Source organism: Crocodylus siamensis, chromosome 9, assembly GCF_052110815.1.
Source record: "Crocodylus siamensis isolate JL-2025a chromosome 9, ASM5211081v1, whole genome shotgun sequence".
Classification (NCBI taxonomy): domain Eukaryota; kingdom Metazoa; phylum Chordata; order Crocodylia; family Crocodylidae; genus Crocodylus; species Crocodylus siamensis.
Window position 1 is genome coordinate 2,048,973 of NC_143403.1, and position 23,920 is coordinate 2,072,892.

Consider the following 23,920-nt stretch of genomic DNA (forward strand, 5'->3'; position numbering starts at 1 on the left):
AGTGTTACCTGGATTCTGTATACAAGTACTAAAGCAGGCATGGTGGCCATTTTTCATTTGCCTCTGATCTTTGTATAAGGAAAGTGGATGTTGTAAACCTTGCGTTTGGTAAGGTGAACTGGGTTAGATTTTGTTTAAGGCTTGCCTGTCTTTCATTAGAAATATCTCTTAATTCCAAATGCAACCAGGTTTTCTTTACAAATAAATACTAAAACCGGTGATTTGTGTTTGTACTGTCTAGCACTGGTTTGTGTAGCTTCATTAAAGGTCATAGACCTTCCTGGTGTATGTGGCTGTACCCTGTGTAAGGATGTGGGGTACTTTCAATTTTAATATGAAATGGGTCATGGGCATTTAGTGTATCCCTTATTCCCAAAAAGTACCTTTTTAAAGAGACCGAATTAAAAATGCAACTTGTCTCTCTTCCATCTGTTTGTGGTAATTAATGCAACTGCAACTAGTAGGGGTTAGACTTCAGTATTCTTTTTGCCCAAAATTAGTGAATTAAATCTTTGTAATATTACTGCTATTCATGCAAGCTGTTAAGGACTCTCATCATTGTAATACACTAGCTGTGGAAACTGATAGATTCTTTTTTATACATAAGCTATTTGTTGGAGTGACTGAGTGTGGAGTATGTGTGAATAAGGTTAATTTGAGATGGATTATGGGGGAGACCATGGACTGCAAAAAGCAAAATGCTAGTAGCCTAACTAGTGGAGAAGAACTTGCATCTCTGCTCTTTCCCTAGTACTGGCAATTCCAAAGAGCAGAAGCAGCCATTGTATATCCTCATAGAAAACTGGTTTTCCCGTTTTCTTATGGTGCAAGCCATCAGCTTCTAGCTGGGGAGAGTTGTGGGCAGATCATTCAGGGATGAATGTTGAGGTCCTAAAATACTCTGAAGGATGTGCAATAAATAACCTAAAGGGAGTGTTCTGGTTCTGTCGTGGGGTTCTAGATGCTTGATTGACTTGTGCTTTATGCAGCAGTGAAATGGTTGTAATTTAGTTATCATTGTATGCTCATTGCTTTTAATAAAGGTGACTAATTCCCTGATAAATAGAGATCCTGCTGAATCAGGTGGCTTGATATACAAGTTTATGGGATTGATTTTTCTCATTTGGATTTTGAAAACAAAGCCTATTCTACTAAGTATGCCCCTGTTAATATTCAAGTATTTGGATTTAAACTAGATGCTCTTTCACTTTCCCTTAGTGGGTATAAATAATAATAAAAACCTTGCGTGGTGAAAGGGAGCACAAGCCAGGCATCAACAGCTCTCCCCTGCTGCAGCCTAGCAGTTAGTGTGATGGAGGAGGGGAGCCCTTGGTGTGGTGCGCAGGAAAGACGGATCTCTTTAATGGGCTGTCAGTTCAGACTTCTCTGTGGCATCATGCAACCTCCACAGCAGATGTAAAGCTCAGTGTTCGTTAACAAACTGGACTTCAGAATTAGATACGAGTAATGGTGATTTGCCTTATTCATCTAGACTGTGAAGTAAGTAGCGCACAAGGCTGTGTTTTTACTTGGATTTGCTCTCTTTCAACTACAAGAAACTGTTCATGGACGTATCGGCATATACTTGTACTGTACTTGAGATGGAGTGTGAGTTGTATGAGCTAGTATAAGATCTTGTTGTCAGTTATACTTATTTTGTGTATTGTGCATATGCTGTGGAAAGTGGAGATTTTTTTTTTTTCTGTTTATGATGGCACCTAACGTGTTTTGGGTTAGGGCTTCTTGGGCTTTCCAGTGCTGCAAGAAGAGGCGCTCATGGCCAGAGGATGTTTTCCATCAATATACAGGTCTCTTATCTCAGCAACTTTGTGATATCACAGTTTCTAAATTGGTCCTGGATTGAATGTTGCCTCTTTGGTCCATCACCATTTGGAGAGATTTGGAGCAAAGGGGGAGAATTTTAAAAATACGAGGCAAAAAGGCAAAAAAAATGCTGACTGTTAGATCTAGTGTATGTTGAAATAGCCTCTGTAGAAATGGGCTAGTAGGCTCTCCATGCTGGTGAGGAGGTCATGGTTTACATGGTCATAACAGTTTATCACATGAATATCACTAACATGTGTGTGTACGTGTACACTATCTCCCAAGAAACCCAGGGTGTGAATGGGATTTGGCACCAGCCTGAATGGCTGGCTGACGCTTTGAAACGAGCAGTTTAATGCATTGTCTGACTCCATGGAGGGCATTGGCCCTCTGCGTCGAAGCCTTTGAGATATATTTTGGTCTTATTACTGGAAACCCAGATAGGCAGGTGGCATCATAGCAGTTGGCTATTGTAGGAAGATTGCATCTCAGCCAAAAGTGCTTGTCTTTTGTCTGTGAATGTGTGACCATCAGGATGAATTAGCATGTACTTGAGTGAAAATGCAGGGGCCAAAAAATAAATAAATTCGTCCTTTAGTTTATAGCAAAGTTTTGCTGAGCAGCCTTGGTCACTACAAAGGCCCCTGGATTTAATTTAGCGGGCACTCCACAAGTGACCTAAACAATCTGGATGATGGTAGCAACGTCCTACCATCGCACCTGGTTTCTGAAGGTGGCGGAGCTACGAGCAGAGCGGGAGTGGGGCGCTGAGGGTCTGTTGTCTGCCAGGCACCAAGAAACTCCCTTCCCCAGGATCCCAGAATGGCCATGAATCTTATCACTTTGGTCAAAGTACAAAACTCACCTTTGCTGTCCTGTAGTAAGTAGTAAAGAAAACAGAACTGGTCTAAATGAATGGGAAGGGGAGAGCTGAGGGAACAACCTAAGAAACTAGCTTCAGACATTTTGAATTTATGTAATTCTGCAAGACGCCCTTACCCTGGTAACGCGTCTAGGATACATGGATTTTTTTTTTTCCCCTTGCCAAGCTGTTTAAAGCATTTGTTCTTAACAAGTTAGCTGGATCCTGTTATGAGGTTTTTTTGCAGAAAGAATCTGCCACAATACACTGAGCTAATTCTCCAGGATTCAGTGATTTGAATGTTTCTGTATCATGAAACTCTAGTGTAAGAGCTGACAGCTGGTATAATTCTCACTTCCCTAACATCTTCATTAGAGAAGCAGAGAGGTCAGGGCTTTCTCAGAGTGGCAGAGAGACTGAAATGGCTTTTGATGGTGGTTTTGGCACTAGTATTTCACCAAGTTCGTGATGAACATGTAGGTGTAAGATTAAAAGGATGAATAAAGTAGTGCTGCTAAACAGAATTGCTTTTCAGAGCTCGAGTTCTGCCTCCTTCTGACCTCCTGAGAAGGATACAATTGTAGACCTGAGGCCCATAGTGAAAAGGCAATTTCAATACATGCTTCCAGAATTAAATTGTCTTCTGAAAGCCATGTTACAATAAAGGCAGGATTGTTTAAGCAAAAAGCAGTCTGATTTTTTCGATACCTTTTTTTATTAACTATGTTAACCTGATTGACATTAGCATTTAAATATTTCCTGCTTTTTGGGGAAATAAGATGCTAGATTTCTACAAATATTGGAAAGAAACTATAGCTTGTTTTTATTAAGCTGTTTTTCTGATGTCTATGAAACCTTGGCCTTTTTTTTCTATTCCCTTCCCTTTCAGATTTCTATATCCATATTAATATCCATTGGGAATACACTATCACCTCAAAAGTTTAGATAACTGACCACCATCCTCAGACAAATAAGTAGTTAATACAGCGATGATTCATCCTGTTTTAGAACAGTTGTCAAACGATTTTCTGTTTTTAACACAGCCATTGCAGGCAAGCTGACCATGAGGGTTTTTACATAATGTGGAATGATAAAGCAGAAATGTGTTTTGAGGTAGAGCTTTGTCTATAAATCATGGTGAGACTGATGTTAAAGGTGAGAGGCCTGGGAAACCAGGTGCAAGTGGAAATGCTAGTCTGACAGAGCTGGTTAAAGAAGCAGAATGGTTTGGTTAAAATATACTCTTGTACTCCTCACGTGTTTTGAAATGGTGACATCCTTTCTGTGCAAAAAATACTGTTTTTAAAAAAACCACAACACACAAAAAAACCCTGCAAAACAATTATATAGTTCCCCAGGTTTTTTGTTTTTTGTTTTCTGTGCGTTTAAAGAGCATTTCAAATGACCTCTGTGCAGACTGGCCTCTTTCTCAGTGTGTGATGTAGGCTATGCAAAAGATGGTAGCCAGATGGAAGGGGACAGGAGTCTCTTTATTTCCTATGGAGTGAATGTATAGTTTGTGGCACCATAAACACATTATCTGCAGGAATGTGAGATGGCTATTGTGAAGGTCAGCCCTAGCAAATATCATTAAAGTCTACACGACAGTGTGTGTGCTGAGATGCATTGCAGACGATTTCACAAATATCATCTGCAACATTTTACTTGGATTATTTGCTGTATCCCACTTCTATTAAAGTCTGTCTGTCTTGCTGTGAATCTGACTAATGGTTCAGGGTCCAAAGGGACAGAAACATTGAAATTTGGTATTTGAAGACCAACAGTACTTTTTCTAGATGTAACAAAAATAAAAATCCTATTTTTACATGAATATGCCAAAATCTCCCAGAGTTGGAAACGCGCCTCTTTGTCCTGTTAGGGATTAAAAGGAAGATTCCCAGCTTTCTGTTTAAAGCCCCTTTAGGTTACACGTGTAGCTTTAGCTTGGGCACTTTCTGATTTAAGTGCTTAAAACTCGACTTCCATGCTTCGTGAAAATTGTAAAGGTATTAAAAAAAGAAAAAAAAAAAATCTGAGCATAGCAACTGCTGCAGACCCTGCAGGGAGGAGAGCCCCTTGACTGCCTGGCCAAGACTTGAAGCAGGCAAGTGTCCAACCAGTTTGTTCAACTTCACTAAAACATTCACTACAAAGCTTCATCATGCACGTCAGCCCAGCTCAGCCCTTCCTTCGCTGCAGAGTTGGAGCTTCACAGGAAACTCCTGTGCCAAATGGTATAGGTTGGGGAAGTCGAAATCACTTTCCGGCAGAATATTCAGCGGCTCTTCACAACTAGAGGACTGTTACAAAGCCAGATGTCATTTCCCCCCTCCCCTTCCAGTTTGTGTTACAGAGCCATCAAAATGCCACCCCCTAAACCCCAGACCTTTCTGTATATATTTATTTGGTGGTTGGGGAGTGGGGGAAATGCTGCTTAAACTCCGATTCTGGATAAATTTTATTTTCCTAAGGAGTTGGGAAGGCTCAGACTACAACAATCCTCTTTCAAGTTGGCAGACTTTTGATTTAGGATTTTGTAGCTTGACATCAGCTGACACCTTCCAGATTTGCAAATTGCTGCTTTTGAGAACAAGGCCAGTGATCCCAGCAAAAAAAAGTAGAGCAGGCAGAATGTACTGGAACCTGCTTCCTGTCCCCGCAGCTAGTCCAGTCTGCTTTTTGTCGGGGAAATTCCTGCACTTCATCTAGGCCTTAAATGACACGCGATTACGCACCATTTCGTCTAAGGATTTTATCGCTAAATTAGTATAGTGGCCAGTTACAGCTTTCATTATTACACAATGCTGCTTTTAGGTGGAGCCGTCTCCGAAAGTAAAACATGCCTTGGGGCATTTTATGATCACAGTGTATTTCTGCACACCACCATGTTACTGAAAAAGTAGCAGTAGGTCTTGCTGCAGTTGCTTTATTTACCTGGTAACATCTCGACACCTATCCCCTTGTATCAAATCTAGGAGTCCAAATTTCTGGGAGCAGAGGCCACCCCTTTGTGCTCTTCCACGTGGCCTGCGCTCCCTTTAGGGGCTGTACGAGATATGGTGGGAGGATTGCACCAGATGTCTGAGGCAGCTTGTTTGTTGAATGTACACCCCGTTTTATGATTCGGTGCAAGTGATGAACTTGGCACCGTGTGAAGCGTGCAGTCCGTTCCTGCCCAACAATTTACAAACTGAAGGCATGCTGCTGTATACCTTGGAGGAAGGAGGTGGTGGCTTTTTTCCAGTCTTTCATTCCTCTTGAATAATAAGGGAGTGGAGAGGTGGCAGAGTGCAGCTGAGTATGGGCCTTGTGGAAGAGTTGGGTATTTGGGAAGGATTTGATGGGTGAAGCCTGTAGGAGATTTTTTTCACATTTGAGAGGCATTACAAGGAAACTGTTCTCTGCTCTCCCAAACAATGATACTCCCACCAAACTTTAAATTTTACACCGACGCTGCATTCCTAACACCAGGAGATGGCAATAAGCCCAAAGTGTGAATTTGACCACCCTGTCTGTCATCTCGCTTACAAGACTGAAGCGCCTTAACTATTTTAATAACCCAGGGAAGCTGAAATGAGCACCGTAACCATTTCCTCTTCTATCACATGCACATTAATCTATAAATTAATTCATCAGCATTTTATGCTGCTTTTTTGTTTTGTTTTAAAAAAAAATGCTTCTGTTGTTTAGAGTTGAAGCTCTGTAAAGGAGAAATGAGGAAAGTGTCCTGTGAAACACTGCATGCTCTTTTTGTGAGTGTGAATTGACTTCCTGCATTTGTTTGTGGAGCTGCTGCACTTTCATCTGAACGACAGTCGGTTGGTGGAGGCTGATGTGGAATTGCAAGGAAATTGGGCAAGGAGTGCTCAGACTGGTCCCTTGAAATGAAGTCTTGACGTATTAACATCTTTGCACTTTCAGAAAAGGGCTAGAATCTAATTTACAGGTGAGCACAGTACAAAGATCACTTGATTAAAATCATATTTAACAAGTTAAGGTTTAATTAGTAATGTTACTTTAGGTCACTGGGAGTGGATGAGCTAATTGGGGCTCATCTCTCCAGAGATGGAGTTGGGAAATAGGAGGAGGTGGCTGGAGAATGATCATTTCCTTCCTGGGTGCTCTGCCTAATGCACATCTTCTCTGCTCCCCCTGACTCCCTGAGGGTCTACCCTCTCCTCTCCTCCTCCCTCCTGACCTGCATAACACTTCATGCCTGCAGAAATAGGGGTCCCTTCCTACAATGTCTGCAAAGGATTGGGGGAACAATTTTTTCTGCTTGCATGGATGAGATCGGCCAGCAAGTTCTGGAGCGTCTTAAACCCTCTAAATCCTTTAGGAATTCCTTTGCTGCCTGCGAATGGTGCTGTGCTCCTTTGGCACTGGCAAGTCTGCATTTTCCATTCTTGACAAAGGTCTTCATCCTGTTGGTAAGTAGGGGAAAAAACCCCTCACGTTTAATCATTCACCATATGCCCATCTTGTCTATTGTCTTTGCCATCCATGGTTGGGAAGGAGGTTCACAACAACATGTGCCAAAGGCTCCTCGTTTTAAGACGCTGCCTTTATTAGGTTCTCGGGGCATCTTGGCACCTCCCGTCTGTGTGTTTACTTACCTGGTCACCTTCTTTGTAATATCTGAACATTTCCATGTATGCTCCTTCTTTCCTAGCCTCTGGTGCAGTGGTCAGCTGGCTTATTCTTTGTTTGTAATTGCTTGAAAACACTTGAAAGTTTAATGCTGTTTTAAAATGGGGCACATGTGTAAAGCTCAGTGACTTACTGAATTATCCCACGTGTGGACACTTTGTCCCACAGTGAGTGCACCTTGTTTGTGCTTTGTCTTAACCCACTCTTGTATGGAGACCAGCCCAAAGAGTGATCAAAGGTGGATCTGCCAAGAACTTAGTGAAGGAAAGCTGTGTTGCAGGAGCGAGTGTTGTATTTGCTTTTGAAAGTGAAGTCTGTGATAATGCTTATCTCTGTGGAAGTTAATTTATAATCCAGGCCAACAGATCTGTTATTCTGGTGGAAAGTAGTTATCGCCGAAGGTCCTTGGGACAGAGAAAGGTGATGTCTGGTTGCTAGGGTCTGTCGCATCCTTCTATGCTTCTGTCAAGACCAAGAACTTAAAACTGGATTTCATGGTCATTGGGGAGGCAGTGAAGCAGGAGGCTGATGGTCAGTCCACATGGTCAGGTATTCTGTGTACTGGTAGGAGCTCTTCAGAGTTGTTGCTCCATTTCTCAGTACAAGTTGCAGGGGTCAAACGGAGGTGGTGCAGTGTTGGAAGCGGTGGCAAGTTTGCCTAGAAGGCAGTATTCCAGCTGCCCATCAATGGAGGGGATGTTTTTGCCCACTCAAGCATCCCGGTGCTCCAGGGGATTCCACAGTTGGCAGGAGTTTTATAGTGAAAACAGCCTTTTTTGAGCTTCCCCCCCCTTCATGCTAGCACCACCCAGGATTCTCTTCATGCAGCCTTCAGTTAGTTTTATTTGCCTGCGAGTGTGTTGTTCCACTGCCTTTGGATATTGAGTAAATGCCTGGTAGATCTAAAAGCAATGGGTTTTGACCAGTAAAATCCTGAATCGCTTGGGACCTACTGCTGCTGCCATTTTGCCACTGTAGAAGCAGGTGCCTGTCAGGGAGATGCATTCATGGGGGAGAAGGGGACCAGCCTGGAAGATCTTCAGTGGTGGAGTTCTGTCTGATTATTTCCAGCTGCTGTGGATATGTTGCTGGCTAAAGAGGGTTACAGAACATGAATGGTCTAATTCAGTGATTCCCTAACTCTTGGACCACTATCAACCTTGAGAATGTCTCCCCAAGCATGCCATCTCCTTCTCAGACTCTTACTTGAAAGCACCATAGTGGTGCATAGTTCCCAAACTAGAGTTGGAGATCTGCTGGTCTCATTTGTGGTTGTTTAGGAACGACCAGGGAGAGTCTGGAGCATTGTGTATAGGATCATAGGAAAGCAGGGCTGGAAGGGACCTCATAAAGTCATCTAGTCTAGCCCCCTGCTCAAGGCAGGATCCTCGCTGACTAGGTCATTCCACCTGCTTTTGCAAGCTTCCAAGGATAGAGACTTCATAATTTCTTTAGGCAGCCTGTTCCAGTGCTTGGCCACCCATGGAGTCCTAAAGTTCCTCCTAATCTCCAACCTAAATTTCCCCTGCTGCAGCTTGAAGTCATTGGTCCTGGTCCTGTCCCCTGCTGCCACAGAGAGAATCCTATCTCCATCCTCTATAATTGCCCTTCAGGTATTTGAAGACCGTTATCAAATCACTCCTGAGTCTTCTCTTCAGCAGACTAAGTAATCCTAGTTCTTTCAGCCTGTCCTCCTGCTGCTGCTGCTTTTTAGGTGTATAGCTAAGTGAAATACAATGGAGAAAATGAAGCAAGACTCTGAGTGTGCTTCAGTCCCTTTTGCAAATTGTAGATGAGTCTTAAATTTCCACAACTGTGGACTTTAAAGCCTTTAGAAAGTCACTGATCCAGAGATGGTGCATCTTAGCGATTGGAGGGGCAGAGCTCATAATATTCAGAGAACTTATTCTATGAGGCTCTTCCATGCTTTCACATTGTCTGACTTGTGAGGTTAACCTTAAATCTGAATTTCTTAAGTTTCCAGCATTTGGTTTACCCTCTAGTAAGGCTGAGAAGTGCTATGTGCCTGCAGGCAGGAACTGCACCTAAATGGCGTTTTTCATGTCCACCAGTGTTTTGTGTCCCAAGTCCACCAGTTGATTTAATATTGTGCAAGAATTGGCATAAAAGATGAGCTCTTGCAGAAACAGGAATGTGGGAGAAATGGAGGTGTCAACAAACGCATGGTTGTAACCATGAGTGCAGTTCATGTATCCCCTATGTTTCAGTGACTTTAAATCCGAATGTTCAGCTGTTTAGGCTAACAGCATAAACATTGAGGTCATTATTGAATCGCCCTGGCTGTTTGCTAGCAAAAGTAGACTTACTACTAGCGTCCTTTTAGAAAGACTTCCTTTTTATGTTGCACCATGCAAAGACCATTTTTTTGTTGTTGCGTGTAGTAGTTTTACCTCATTTTTTTGCAGTCTTGCCAATATCCTGTATTTGTGTTTTTACAGGAAATCTTTCAGTGTGTTCTCAGTTCAGCTTAGGTGTTGTAATAGAAACCCATGTCTTAGTCTGAGGTGGGGTAGGAAAAGAGAAAAATCTGAAATGCATTTTTGCTAATGTGGTCGGAGGTGTTTGTTTCAGAACTTGCATTTCCATGGGTTGACTAAGAGTTAAAATGTACTGGTGCTAAGTGGGAGATAATATGTAGGAGTATAGGTGGTTACCATCCTTTTTTTTTTTTTTCCAACTAGTTTATGAATAATTAACTTCTTCAGACCAAAGGTCAAGTTTCCCCTTTGCTAATACGGTTTTGAAATCTGTTTGTCTGCAACATTTTGATTCTTTCCTTATTGTGAGATTTCCAGCTGCATGACAGGCAGGTGTAGAGGGTCACTTTAACAAATGACCGGTGGCAGATAAATGGCTTGTTACTAACAAAGCAAATTCAAAACCCAGCAGGATGACAAAATGCTTGGTGTTGTGCTTTCTCAGCAGCTGGGGTAGGCAGCCTGGACTCTCCTCTTAGTCACTCTTTCAAACCAGTGGCTAGCCAATATTTGTAATAAAAGCTATGTCTTGCCTGCCTTGGTTTTTTTCCTCCAGTTTCTATTAGCACCTTTACTACACCAATCTAAAATGAGATCTCTTCCTTGCTACACACTCAAAGTGTTGGAGGAAATCCCTGATTTCTCTAGTATGCTTCTGGTCCTGCAGGCCTGAATTTCCCTCCCTGTGCCAATTTCTTGGTTGTGGTCTTTTAAAGATGTATTTAAAAGGAGTAGTTACAGATGCATATAAAATCTGTTGCTTACATTGGTGATGAGAAAACATTGATTGCCCTGTGATAACTTCAGAAACTGCTCTGTGGATTTGGCTGGAAGCAGGTTGGCTTGTCTTCCCCTGTAGCCTTGCTGATGAAACTTCCACTAGAAATGAAAAAACCCCAAATATTGCATCAGCGTGTTGTGCGCCTTTGTAAGCTTCTGTGCTTTCGTTTGGATGAAGGTGAGGTCTGACTCCTTTTCAGTCAAACTTCTGTTGTTTTGGGGCAAACTCCAAATGAAATACTGGACATATTCCCAAAGAGAAGCTTTCACTGGATTGTGGGATTGGTTCTTTGGGTCTGCCTGCACAGGAACAGGGATTGGCAGCGTCTTCCTACTGCTGGGGAGACTTCTGACCTTTTTTCAGGATTTTTTTTTTTACACTTATTTGTACTTGCAAAATAGCACCAAAACACTAAGACACTCCTGTGTAAGCTCAGAGCATGATGAGCATGAGGATTAATTAGATCGTTAAGACCAATAACTAGAGCAATGAAGTGTATGTAATAGCAACTTCGAATTCCAGTGATGTGTTCATAAAGTACTGTATAATATGCATGCCTTGGCTGGAACAACTGTTTCCTAACTCCATAGACTCAGAGGCCTTTTAATAAACTCCAGTCAGCGTATTAAACACACAGGCTGTACAAACACTGAGGGGTTTACACAGTTAAAATAATTCTCTACAAAGCAGTTTGGTGTTCGGAGGCAGTTGGTATGGTCTTACTGGCAGAGGCAGGAGAAGTTTGGAAATGTATAGCTTCTAGACTAAGGGTCAGCATCCTACAGCTGGCCAAGTGATATAGTTTGAAATCCAGCCCACAGAGTTGGGATTGTGGTGGGGGGAAGCAGTGGCCTCCCTCTGGCCCAAACTCTGTTAATTTGGTCTGCCATTCCTAACAGGCTGCTGACCCCTGTTTTTAGATTACAGCAAAATCTTGGAAACCAAACCAGAGTAGAAGTTTTCCTACTTCATTCCTGTTGAGTTGCCTTTTACCATTTCTCTGATTATTTTTGCTGTTTGAAAACAAGCATTCTAGATTTTGAAAGGGCAGAAATGAAGTTTTCTCGTTTCAGAGTTCATGAAGATGTGAAATTTGTAATTGGGTATTTAGTGTTGTATCTTCTACATGTCCAAGGTTTACAATGGAAATGAGGCTCCTGGGTTTTCTATGAGCAAGGCTTTCCACACCAGGATCCTAGTATCTTCCTCCCATCTCATGAGGTTCTAGCCAGGGCCGCATTGCCACGTAGCAGTATGATGGCTGTTAAACCCTGCTTGAGACATCCAGGTGTAGACATCCAGTTCTGTTGTAGGGTAGGCAATTCCTGAACCAGAAGCTGCACAGTCCAAGCCCTGATGTCATTGTGGAACTGAACTGAGTTCAGATATTTAAAAGGCTGTTGATAAATCTAAGTTTGTTAGCATATATACAGTAGTCCAACGTGGTATGAGCCTTATTGATCATTAAGGAATTTATCAATAGCTTCAGTGCATGCACTGGCCCTCCTTCCCTGGTTTCACAAGGTTGTCTGTCTGTCCGTTTTGTTGTTGCTGTTGTTGTTTTTAATGCTCTGGTTCGAATCCTAATTGTTTTGTTAAACTTTTCTCTTTAGTGTACATTGTGGTTTTGGACTCCAGCCTTCTTATGCTGGCAGAAGTTCTCATCTGAAAGAAACAGCAGATCTTTTGGGGTTCAGAGTGGGGAAAGACCTTGTAGTGGAGGAAATGCAAACCAAAATGCAGTGAGTTGTGGTATGCGAACAGAGCGCTTTCAGCAGAGCAACCCCAAGTCTTCGTGTTTATATACAGCTATATTCATAGTGGTGTTTTTCATAATAATAGTGAGATGTTAGCTTCTCTTCTTGAGTTTATTATTGCCTCTGAGGCAGCTAAACTTTAAAAACTTTTATTTGGTATTTGTTACCTACAGTGGTTGAAATTTGAAACGAGTGGATTGCTGAAATAATTAGATCTAGGCCTTTTAATTTGCCATCGTCTCACAGAGACTAGAAGCAAATACCAGGTGAGTTTTTAACATGCCTTTTAGCGTGGATAGATCTTCCCAGTGGTTATGGACCCATGTCCCAAGGACACACCTTAAAAGACCTTTGAGCACCTGGTGAAATTCTCCCATGCCCATTGTGTGCATGTTCCTACAGAAAGGCACCAGCGGGTTTCTGTGAAGCCTTTTGACTGGAAAACGCGCGTTTCTTTCATTGCAGCAGCATTGCGCAGCTGTCACTATGGAGGTTCTTGAAAGCTTTTCTTTCCTTCTCTCTTCCCAGATTTTTCAGAGAATGAAATATAATAGATTTAATCTCCATCAAAGCAGCAACATCTGCTTCTAAATTGGAAAGGTGTCTAGGCCCTTAAGAGGCTTATCATTTCCTGGCTCTCTTGGATTGCAATAAATGAGACCTGGAGTGACAATTTATGACAGAGATCTAAAGAGAGCTTACAAGAGATGCGATCCCAGCTAATTGGACAGGGGAGACTACCTGACGTGAATACACCCCCAGAATGCCTGCTCTTGCATTCCCCAGTGCCTTTCCTTACTGGTACTAGTATGAATCCCAAGTCCCTTCATGAGTCCTTGCCTTTTGTGAAGAAGGTGATAACACGGACTAACCCTCCTTACCCGGGCTCCTGCTCATGGATGTCTGCATGAGAGGAGTTGGCTAATGGGACCACGTTGAGTCGCATGAGTTTCTGGGGACCTAAGACCAGTCAAGATGACAAGTGTTACGTGGGGATATTGTTTGACATTTTGGGCAAATGCAGAATAAAATGCAAAAAATCAAGGGGTAGGGGCAATTCATGAGACTGCACACTGCTTTCTAGAGAAGAAGACTATAGATAGCTTGACTTGAAGGTCTATAGGAAAGAGGCTTGCCTCCAGAAATCTCTGGCATGAGGCATGGCTTCAAGGAAGTGTAGGAAAGCCTATACCTCTTACAACCAGCTTCTGCAGGAAAACAGTCGTCAGAGGGAATAGAACCAGCATGGCCCTGTATTGCTACTTGTATGAACCTGTGCAGTTTGGGGGAAGAAAAGATGGTCCAACGTAGCCTTCTAGGCCCATCAAGACGACTGGTTTTCCTGTTGCGAATCTTCTCAGTCTGATTCCATGCAGCCCCAGCACACTCGGTTACTAGAAAATTTCTTGATGTCACAGGAGGAAGAAGCCCTCTTCCTGAACAATCTCTCAGTACTTCTCCCCTTATTGTTTTACAGAAGAGCATCCCTCTTTAGTCCTCCTTACCCCTTCCCTCCCGCGGAAGAGGTTGTTTGAATTTATCAGAAGTATTACCATGGGGCCCAACTTGGTGGTCTGTTGGAAAGAAATGATACAGCCTAGCCTTCCCCTGCTAATACAATTTCTTCATCTTACTGTGCCACCTTGGCATTTTTTATGCAGTAATTAGGTGACTTTTATCTCCTTGGCCTAATCCTGGACCAAGTAGGGCTATCTAATTCTGAAACCCAGGGGTTGATTTATGAGTTGTATACAAGTGATTTAAGTAATGTTTGTCAGTCTCTTGGATTTCTATAATGTGGCCCCTCCCGGGACCAGGCATGTTCTTGGACACATTCCCAAACCAAACCAGCCATGAAGGAAAAGGGCGGTGGGAGCCTTTTGCCACCTTCCTGCAGGAAGACATGACCTTGGTCCAAGAGCCTCTACTCCAGAAACCTTACAGTGGATTATTTCCAGAGATGAGGAGGTGGCTGCAGAAGGAGCCAGGAAGGCTGGTGCGATTGAGCTGCGCTGTCTGCTGCAGCGGAGGAGGAACACCCCTTCCCTTTCCACATGGGACCTGGGGGCAGAGATTGAACCTGCTGCGTATGGATGAATTGCAAATCAGGTAGCTTTTTTAAATCTGTACCCAGGGCATTATTGCATAACCATGTAGCTGGATGTTGTTTCTTATAGGGAAGGGTTTAATGATGTATTCTGTAGATTACCATGTTTTGATATTTGTATCCTTTCTCTCTAGTTTGGAACTACAGTATAAGCATTTTTCCAGGATGAAAGCTGACTCCATTCAGAGCACCAGACTTCATGCAATACCATGTAATGTAGCATTGTGAGGTGTTGGCTAGATTTTTTTTCAGTTTACTGTACATATATTCCTGTATCCTGTCTCAGAAATAGCTGTACCTTTTTACTTGCAAGCATTTTTTGCTGAAAAAAATAAATCTGTGTCCTTTTGGAGAATTGTCCTCGTTTTCTGGGGTTTTTTAAGCGTACGTTTGCTAAAGGAATATTGATGTTGTTGGGTGGGTGAGATCATTAACTTTACAATATTGTAAAAAGACATAACAGGACTTTGGTTCCTCCGTTGTTCCTGAAAGAAGTGTGGCTATAAATCCAACTGTGTTGTCACAGCTGTTTGTCTTGTATGGCAAAGCACCGGCATTTGAATTGTGACACTCCTATGAGAGAGGTGGACCGCTTGGGAAAACTGTCCACCTGTTTGGAGACAGCAGCAAAAGGATCCAAGTTGAGGGATGTCTTTTTGGAAAAGCAGCTGCAGGCTCAGGAAAAAAAAATGAATTTTTTTTTGAAGAAAAGGCCTAGCAGACTAAGTTTAAAGCATAATTTCAGGAGTTCTTCATTGGTTTCCAAGTGTGACAAAGGAGAAAATGCAACAAATAATAATCTCAGTGTGCTCTTACGTAATGTTGATTTTTCTTTCAAGTGTAATTAGGGTGAGCCAAGCCCTTTGATATGTTAAGGTACAAAGATTACAAATAGTGTGTTGTATTTAGCACTTGTCTTCAACTCTTGATCTGGTTATAGTCTAAAAATCTTGGCGTCGTGAAGTAAATGAAATGTGTGGAAATGGCTAGTGGTCACTCTGACTCGGTGCGCAGGACTAAATTGGCTATTGTCTCAGTTGAGCAGCAGGCTCCATTTGGCTGCATTTTTTTCCTTTCCAGCTGCAGCACAATGTTAGATTTTTACATATCCCCCTGGTTCTGCATCCGGATCTGTAGCGCAGTCAAGAGGACACAGATGCATTGTTTGCGGTCCTACATCCCAATGAGATCAAATGCGTGGTGTGCTGTATCAGCCCAGCCACTGTAGCTGCTAAACCCTTTGCAGTCTTTCCAGATCCAGGTGCCGTACAATTACTGGGTTAAAGGCATCAAGAGCTGCTGTTGCTAGGTGTGTTTTGTTTAATTTTGCTCGCTTTGATTCCCTACAGCTGGTGGAACAGACTTGGTTTAGACATGTGTGGAAGAGAGCTCATTTCATGCTCAGAATTGTAATTAAGTTCTTTTCTTTTAAGCTCCCAGCTGTAAGAGATGTCTTCCAGTGTGGATTATCTTAATAACCTTTTAAATGTTTTCTTTCTTCATTTTAGGAACAGGACAAAAATGTTACTTCTATCCATGTACTTTTGATTTTGGTGCAGTAATTTTCCCCAGAAACATGTCCTTACTGCGGGCATGCCTGTGTTTGCTCTGTGTAGCTGCCAAGGTGTGCTGCCTCTAACTATAAGTGCAGAGGAGACTGCTCCATCAAGGGAGTGGATGCTGCCCTGACTTGCCCACTTGGCAGGGTTGCCTTGCTTTTTGTGTGTCCTCGATACAGCAGTAGTGCCTAGTGCTTATAACCTAGCTTCCAGTCACCTCTTCTGTACTGTACACTATAAACTATAACCGGCTAGTTTGTTGGGTGAATTTGGATTTTAGCAGCCTTTATATGCATTGGAAATGCTATCAAAACTCATGGATGAGATGATCTCTCTTATTAGATCAACTAGATATTTGAAAACAAATTATTTTCTTTATTTGCAAGCTTTTGTGCTTGGAAATGTTAAATGCTTTTGTCTTAGAGGATAGAGAATTTGCAACTTGTCTTTTCTGCACTTGGGTTTTTCCCAATAAATTGCTGTTTTTCAGGAACAGAAAGTAGGAGGCTCACGTAGGTCAAATTCCAAGTAAGCTGATACTTTTAAAGGCTACAGAAGTTGTATTTCAGCTTTGTCGACCTCTTTATCTTGATTTCTTTGACACTAATGCAGCTATATTTTGGAAGGAAGTAAGCTGGGTTTAGCCCAGGCTTATGGGTGTATCTAGTTGCCTCTCTGATCTCCAGAGTATGGGGAGAGGTAGGTAGCCTTGTTAAACTGAAGCCAGGCAGAAGGCAGGGTAGAGATGCACCTTTTATGAACTAAATTGGAGACGCACAAGCTTTTATGAGCCCAAGTGTTATCATCGGGGTTGTGAAACCTTTCACAGCACTTCAAGTAAGCTTGAGCTCACAAAAGCTTATGCATCTCTGATTTAGTTCATCAGGCACATCTCTACCCTGCTTTCTACAGGGTACGGTTATGGGCAATGCCCTTTTTTCATGTCTTGTATCATTATTCAGTCTGCTCTCACCACATTGTTTGGTTCTTCTCCCTGGGCTCAGTCTCAGTGCTCACGGGCTCCTCGTCCTTGCTGTTTCTGTGAACACATCTTGCTCCTTGCATGGATGATAGAGGCCTGTTGACTTACGCTGGTGGCTGACAACATAAAGATGGCTGCGTGGGGGGAGAGTACCTTCTCATAGGCAGCACTTTGTTCAGCTCTGATGTCGTGGAGGGGCAGGGGAGTATCCTGCTCCAGATGGCATCCAAGGATGTAATTCCTCATTTTGGAGATAATTTTGGGAGCCTCTGAATGTAGAAGTTGCTGCTTTGCTAAAGGCAGCATCTTTAATTGCCTTTGCTAAAGGCAGCATCTTTAATTGCATGTATTAAAATGTTGGGGTTCTGATGTTGCTTGGTGCCATGTAGCCATGGCTGAGTCAGTGCTTTAACCTGTCTTCCCTTGTGTCTGGAGTTTGCCTGCTCCTTTTGTGGTTTGAAGACAAGTGAGCAGCCCGCGGTCATGTTGGGATCCTTGTGATTTGACTGGAAGCCCGAGTGGATGAATCCTTCACGATGGGAGCCCACGTCAGCCGTAATGTGGCTGCGGATCCCTGGTGACTAGCAAGGACAGGCTCCATCAAACAATCAGCTAAAATTGCGCAGCCTGGTATGTCATTTGTGACTTCATCCAGGGACTGTAGGGCAAGTGGGCAAGGTGCTGAACAGTGACGCAATTATATCCAACAACCGTTTTAAGGAGAGATTGCGGTTAGTGTCATTTATTGCTGGAGTGCTCTGGGTGAATCTTAAGGGGTAGTTCCAGAAACAAATATGTAAAATTTTGAGAGTGAGAAAATGTTATATAGTCGTCATCTCTAGACTTTTCTTAGGTAATAGGGAACTTTATGTGACTTCTAAGCATCTTTTCTTCTTTTAAGAATTAACTTTGGGATCCTGCTTTTATTTAGGACAGATAATTCAACATAAGTTATTTGTCAGCACATGTGGTTTCAGCACTAAATCTCTGTTGAATTGAAAGTTCTCCCCTAAAGATGAGGCATACCAAAATGTGGAGAAACTTCTAGAGCACGGGGATTTTTTTTGTTTTTTGCTGTTAACCTTCTGAGCCACTTTTAGTACCAATGTTTACCTCTAAATTTAATCTATATGATTTAGGGCACAGACGATCTGGCATGGTAGACTGCCTGGGGAAAAATGATTGCTACCCCTTGATAGATCTTACATGGAAATGGCTATAGACAGAAGTGAAATGCTGCCCCCAGTACAGTTGCTTACTGCTCCTTAAGAACGGCAAAGCTGGGCTCTGGGGGAGGAGGTCCAGAACGAGTACTTCTCTCAGTCACAAATACGAGCGCAGCACTCCTCTGGTTGTTAATCTCTTGTCGCACCGTGGCTTTGTTTCTGTTCTCTACTGAGGTTTCTAAACTAATCTCCGGCTGGGAAGTTTTGCTTCGCCCCCGTTTTAACTTCTGTTGTGTTCTCAAGGCTGGAGCCTGGCTGAAGGCTTGAATTCAGCTTTAAAGGTAGCAACGCATGACCCCAGATCCTCTTCTGGGTTAACAGAAGTACAGTTAAAACAGCATGTTGTTGGAGAAGCACACTATATGCTTTCTACTCCACCATGAATTCTCTGCCGTGGAGGTGGGAGGTGTCATGGGATCAGACCCATACAAGAAACATTTTGCAGAGGAAGCTGGTATCAAGATTTATTCTTTCTCTCTCTGAAGTGTTTAAGATGCTCATGTTATGGGATGGTTGTCACTTGGCCTTCTCAGCAGGCGCTGCACAACCCAAGACAAGACCCTGTCTCCTTGTTCTCCAGCAGGATGGCATGTGGGGCGAGGGTGGTCCCGGTCCTGTTGCTGCCGTGGAGCATTCAGTGGGCTGACTAGCTAGCCAGATAAGCTGGCATTCGGTGTCTCTGTTGGACACAGTGGTACCTGGCGTAGAGACCAGTTTAGCACCCTGTGTGTTCTAGTGGAGGGATCTGGTGGCCAGGAGGGGAGTGGGCAGAGCTGCTGGATGCGGAGGAGCCAGAACTTGGGTCGAGCGCCTGGGCAGCCTCAGCTGTCCAAATTGGTGGGCCTGCAGAGGGGGTAGCATTTTTTGGGCCTGCATAAATGGTTGTAATAGTGGCAATGTAAGACACAGGTTCTGCCTAGGAGCCTATTTATACTACCTGGTATAGTATCATTTCTACCCAGGAGAACTTTTACAGTCTTTTTTTCTCATGCCTGATGAAGGGTGTTTGTACCCAAAAGCTTGCAATTAAACAATGTTTTTTTTTGTTGCAAAAATCTAGTTGGTCTCATAAAAGTGATCGCCTCTACCACAAGTCCTGATTCCTTTTGCCTCTAGACCAAGATGGCTACTACCTGGAGGCTCTGCCATGTGCATTTTCACTTTCCTCCATGAGTAAAATATCAGTTTTCTGTCCTTTGTATGAAGCGCTAGGGATTCTCCAAGAAGAGCTTCTCTCCTTCTTCTCTCCCTTCTTTTAAAGTAGGCCATTTTGCTTGGAAACCTCTCGTGCTGCCCTGGGTAGGCTTGCATTCTGCAGGCCTGGCTTTGTGTTGAAACGCATGTAGCAGCGAGATCAGGTTTCCCGGCCTTTCATTCGGATGTTCCAAGACAAAAGGCTTACTGGGGAGTGTTTGCTGGAAGAGAGGAGCTTTCTTCCCTGCTCCTTTTTGAGGGGCACTGAAAACTTTTTCTTATGCTTCTTCCTGCAAGTGTTTTATCTACAGTGACTACAGACCCCACCACCTCTCCCTGGAATTGGAAGACAGCAGCAAACGCAGTTTATCTGTGCTGCAGACTGTTGTCGGCAGTAAGCTTTCTGTGTGCAGTGAGCTTGCACGGTCCGTCTTCCAGCTCACAGAGAGAAAGTGGAAACAGCACCGCCCTTTTTCAGATTTAAAAACAAAACAGGTTTGGTCCCATCGTGTGCAACAGCAGCAATTAGCTGGAGGACTCAGCAAAATTAAGTATTAGAAACTTAGAGCTTTTTAAAAAAAATGAACAAGATTTTTAAGTATTCTGATCCTTTAGGTAAATGTGCTCTTATTTTCATTAGTGCGAGTATTATGCTAGCTAGCAGATAAAGGCCTTGTTGAATCGAGGCCTTTTGTGCTTGTGTCCATGCTGGACAAACGCACAAACTGTGTCTGCCCACGAACACATCAATAATATCTTTCCCAGCATTTGAGTTGGTCAAATAAAAGATATCAGATTTACCCAAAGAACCTCATCTACAAACACACAAAGACACTTTTTGCACCAAACAACTTAAAGTAGATGAGCCTGCTGCTATTCTCAGTTCCTAATCATTCCACTGCTGTATAATTTTTCTTTTAACTTGGTTTTTTGGGGGTTGGTGAAGGGAGGCTGAGACTTTTTGCTCAACCTGAGGGCTGATTATTTTGTTGAAAGCCAGGGAGGTAAGGAAACCTTGGTCAGCTTCAGGTTACCACAGCTGTCTCTCCCCCACTCTTTTTGAACAAAGTGGTTTTACATTTGTGGTGCTTCTATCTCAAAAACATCCTGCTTTATTTTTAATTTCTGGGCTGCTGGTCTACAATAGAAAGAGCTTCCCTACCCTGCTTTTATTGTAGTGAAAAATAAACCAATGTTGTTAAATTTGTATGCAGCCAAAAGAGTTCGTTTCCCCACCCCAGCGTGTCTCGAGCTTGGTCTATAGACTCCTGCGCTGAGCAACAGAGATGCAACCTTCCTCTCCAAATGGGAGCCTTCAGCCTTATTATCCAGATTTAATTATTTTTCCTGGCCATAGCAGCAGAGTAGTTTTGCAAGGATCTTGCGTGCTACCTAGGCAAATAGGATAAGGCAGAGATGCTGAGAGGATCCCATGAAAAGACATCAATAGTGTATGGAAGAAAACCTTGAAGAATGGACTTGGCAGCACTGTTCTTTCTGTGATGGCATGGGGGAGGGGAGTGAGTAAACTTAGTCTTAAGATAATTTATGGTTTCTAAAGCTGCAGTTGAGTAACATTTTCCAGGGCTGCTTTCTGACCTAGCTATCATCCGTGCTAGAAAATGGAGAACGGTAATTTTAAAATTAAACCTTTTGGGGGAAGAAATAGGTTATTTTTCTATTAAGGCCTTAATCTAGAATATTTCTCCATGTAGTGCCTACAGAGGCTTTTCTTTCAGACTTGAATTGCAGGCTGGCTTGGTTCTTTATGTGGATCCAGTTTCCCACTGGTGGTTTCACATGGTATAAATGTAGTTTATCAGAGAATTCTTGCACTGAGATGATGAACACAGTAAAGCTGAATATTAACCTTGCATGTTAAGAGCTTAGTAAATACTGCTCTTGGCAAAAATTGTCTTCTCATTAATCTGGTACGTGACATTTTCCCTTCCTGTTCTCAGTCCCATCTAAGAGTCTCTGCATTAGGATGGAGTATTTGGGTCACATTGGATGGAAATGTTTGAGTGGGGGGGGTTGGCAAAAGCCTTCAGGATAAGTTGCATACTAAAGAAACTAAGATTTGTTTAAGATTAGCAAGTTAAGTCTCAAGCTGGCTGTTTAGTAGGTTCGTTTCCCCCATATCTAAATGAAAGGCATGGCTATGTGTAGGAGACAGTGTAGAGAGGCACCTCATAGACTAACTGACATTTGTGAGCCCCAGCTCACTCCATCAGGTACTCTGCAAGGGCGTATACACATGGGTATGTGTAGCCATCAGGTCATTGATTCTCAAGGGGTGGTAATGGAAGATCATTTGAAGGGTGCCCAAGAAGTGTGAGCAGATAAGCGAGGTGTGAGAAGAACAGATGGGGGCAGGCTTGGGTTCTCCCAGCCTAGCTGTACCTCCGCACCCACTGCTTGGCCCTGCTGCAAGGAGGTAGGCACGGTCATAAAGGCATCTGTTTTTGAAATGGGGTTTGCTCCATTCGGGGAAGTTATGGAAGGGTGCCTTGAGTTTGAAAACACTGAGAGTCACTGCACTAAGTCCTGCTGTGGGGATGATCCTTCCTATAGGTGTCCCTAATGTCTTCCAAATCAGATTTGCTTTGTCTATTGACAAACTTCTTAATAACACGTAAGAGACAAAATAGCTGTGAAATAACAGGATTTGCCTTTTACCATCCTACACATCAAAAGATTTCCAGCTTGGTTTCAATTCCAGGTCTCTAGGGCTGCTGAAGGGTGCTGAAAACAGCATATCCAGCCTTCCATTAGCACAGCGATTATTCAGAGAAGTCTTGTTTGACATGTAAACAGAAAAAATATTGACATCCATGATAAAGAACAGACATGCCACTTCTATAGACCGGTTATGGTAGAATGGGTTAACAAATCTTTCTGGCTTTATTTGATCTCAGATAACCAAGAAGGGAATAGGCAGCCCTTCCCTTATACCAGTTTAACTGAATTTCTTGTCTGAAGGGCCAAGCGTTTGAGTTGTTGACCACGAGTCCTCAGTCACGGCACGTTCTTTTGGAGCAGTTGGCTTTTTTATTTTATTGGAGATGGGTATGACACTGTGAGACCCAGGGTTTGTTTGGGTTTTTTTTTGCTTTTCCCCCCCCCAGAAAACCTGTGGTTATTGGTCCTGAAGCATGTGCTGGAATTCAGCAGCCCAGCACAAGGAGAAACCTCTTGGTTCATTTCTTCATGGGTTTGCCTCTTGGAATTTTGCTTTGGTTTGATGCATCTACATTTTTCTTTTTCTTATTTCATTTTTAGTTCCACATGACTCATTTTCAGTAACAAGCCAATCATAGTAGACTATAAAAGCCTCATTCATCTTTCAGTTCAATAAAGAAATGGTGAACGTGAATAGACACTGTCAGAAAACATGAGCGTAGTATGGTTAATCTCCGAGGAGTACAAACCTAGCTGAGAGAGTTCTCCACTGCACCAGCCTTACAGCCCGTAGGGTCAAACAAGTGCATTTAAGGCACAGGATGATAGTTCAGGGTTGGGAGAACAGTGTGTCAAAGACAAAAATGCAGGAGCCATTTTATTTTTTTTTATTTTTAAGGTGTGGATGGGGGGACTGGAAGGTTGGGAATAATGACTCGTGCTTCACGAGTCATGTGCTAAGGGAGTAAATGGAGCAGTGGGGCTGAGAGCAGAGATGATAATAGTGGCTGAGATGGGGACATGCCAGACCTGGTGCGGTAAGGGCCAGGAAGGAATCCTGGGGGTGGGGGGGATGAGAAGGTGGTCCTTTTGGCAGGCATGCTTTGGAGAGACTGAGGGGTGGGAGAGGGTTCAAGGCAGGCCTGAAAGGATGGAGCTGGAGGCCATGCAGTAGATATCCAGGGTATCAAGAAGTTTTGACAAGCAGGATAGTTCTGTTTTTGGGGAGAGCAAATTTGCGTTAGAGGCCGATTGATTATCCAGGATGAGAGAGAAGCAGCAGCTGGGGAAGAAAAGAAAGGGGGATCTTCAAACTAGGCATGGATTAATGCAATGGCTCTCAGCCAGGGTGCGGGAACACCCTGGGGTGGCTTGAGATCCTACCGAGGGTGTCGCTGAGTGCCTCACTGTTCAGTGTGCAAAAGCTGAATTGGGAATCCACAGCATCCTAAACATCAGCCCTGTTGTAGTCTTGAGGTTTTTGCACCAGTAGAATTGATCTATTTTTCTGTAGTTAGAGAATGAGTGCAAACCAAAAGCTGGCATTTTCCAAGGGGTGCTTCAGGTCTGAGGGGGGTGCCTTCAATCTAGCCAGCTTGAAAACTACTGGGTTAATGATTTATTGGCCTCCTTTCTTTGCTAACTCTGAAGCAAACTCTTAGATATTACAAAAGATTCCAGTATTTTACCAAAATGCCTCCTGAATACTCTTCAGAACAAGTGTGTAACACGGTTTGGGCAATTATAGGTTTGGACCTCTTTACTGCTGCTGCACAAGTCTGTCATTAGCTAACCTAAG

General features: G+C 43.1%; 1 protein-coding gene across 2 annotated transcripts in view; it reads left to right on the forward strand.

The window, feature by feature from the left end:
* ANKRD11 (ankyrin repeat domain 11) overlaps positions 1-23,920 on the forward strand; it is a 187,409-nt gene that overhangs the window by 30,913 nt on the left and 132,576 nt on the right. The gene's annotated exons all lie outside the window — the stretch shown is intronic.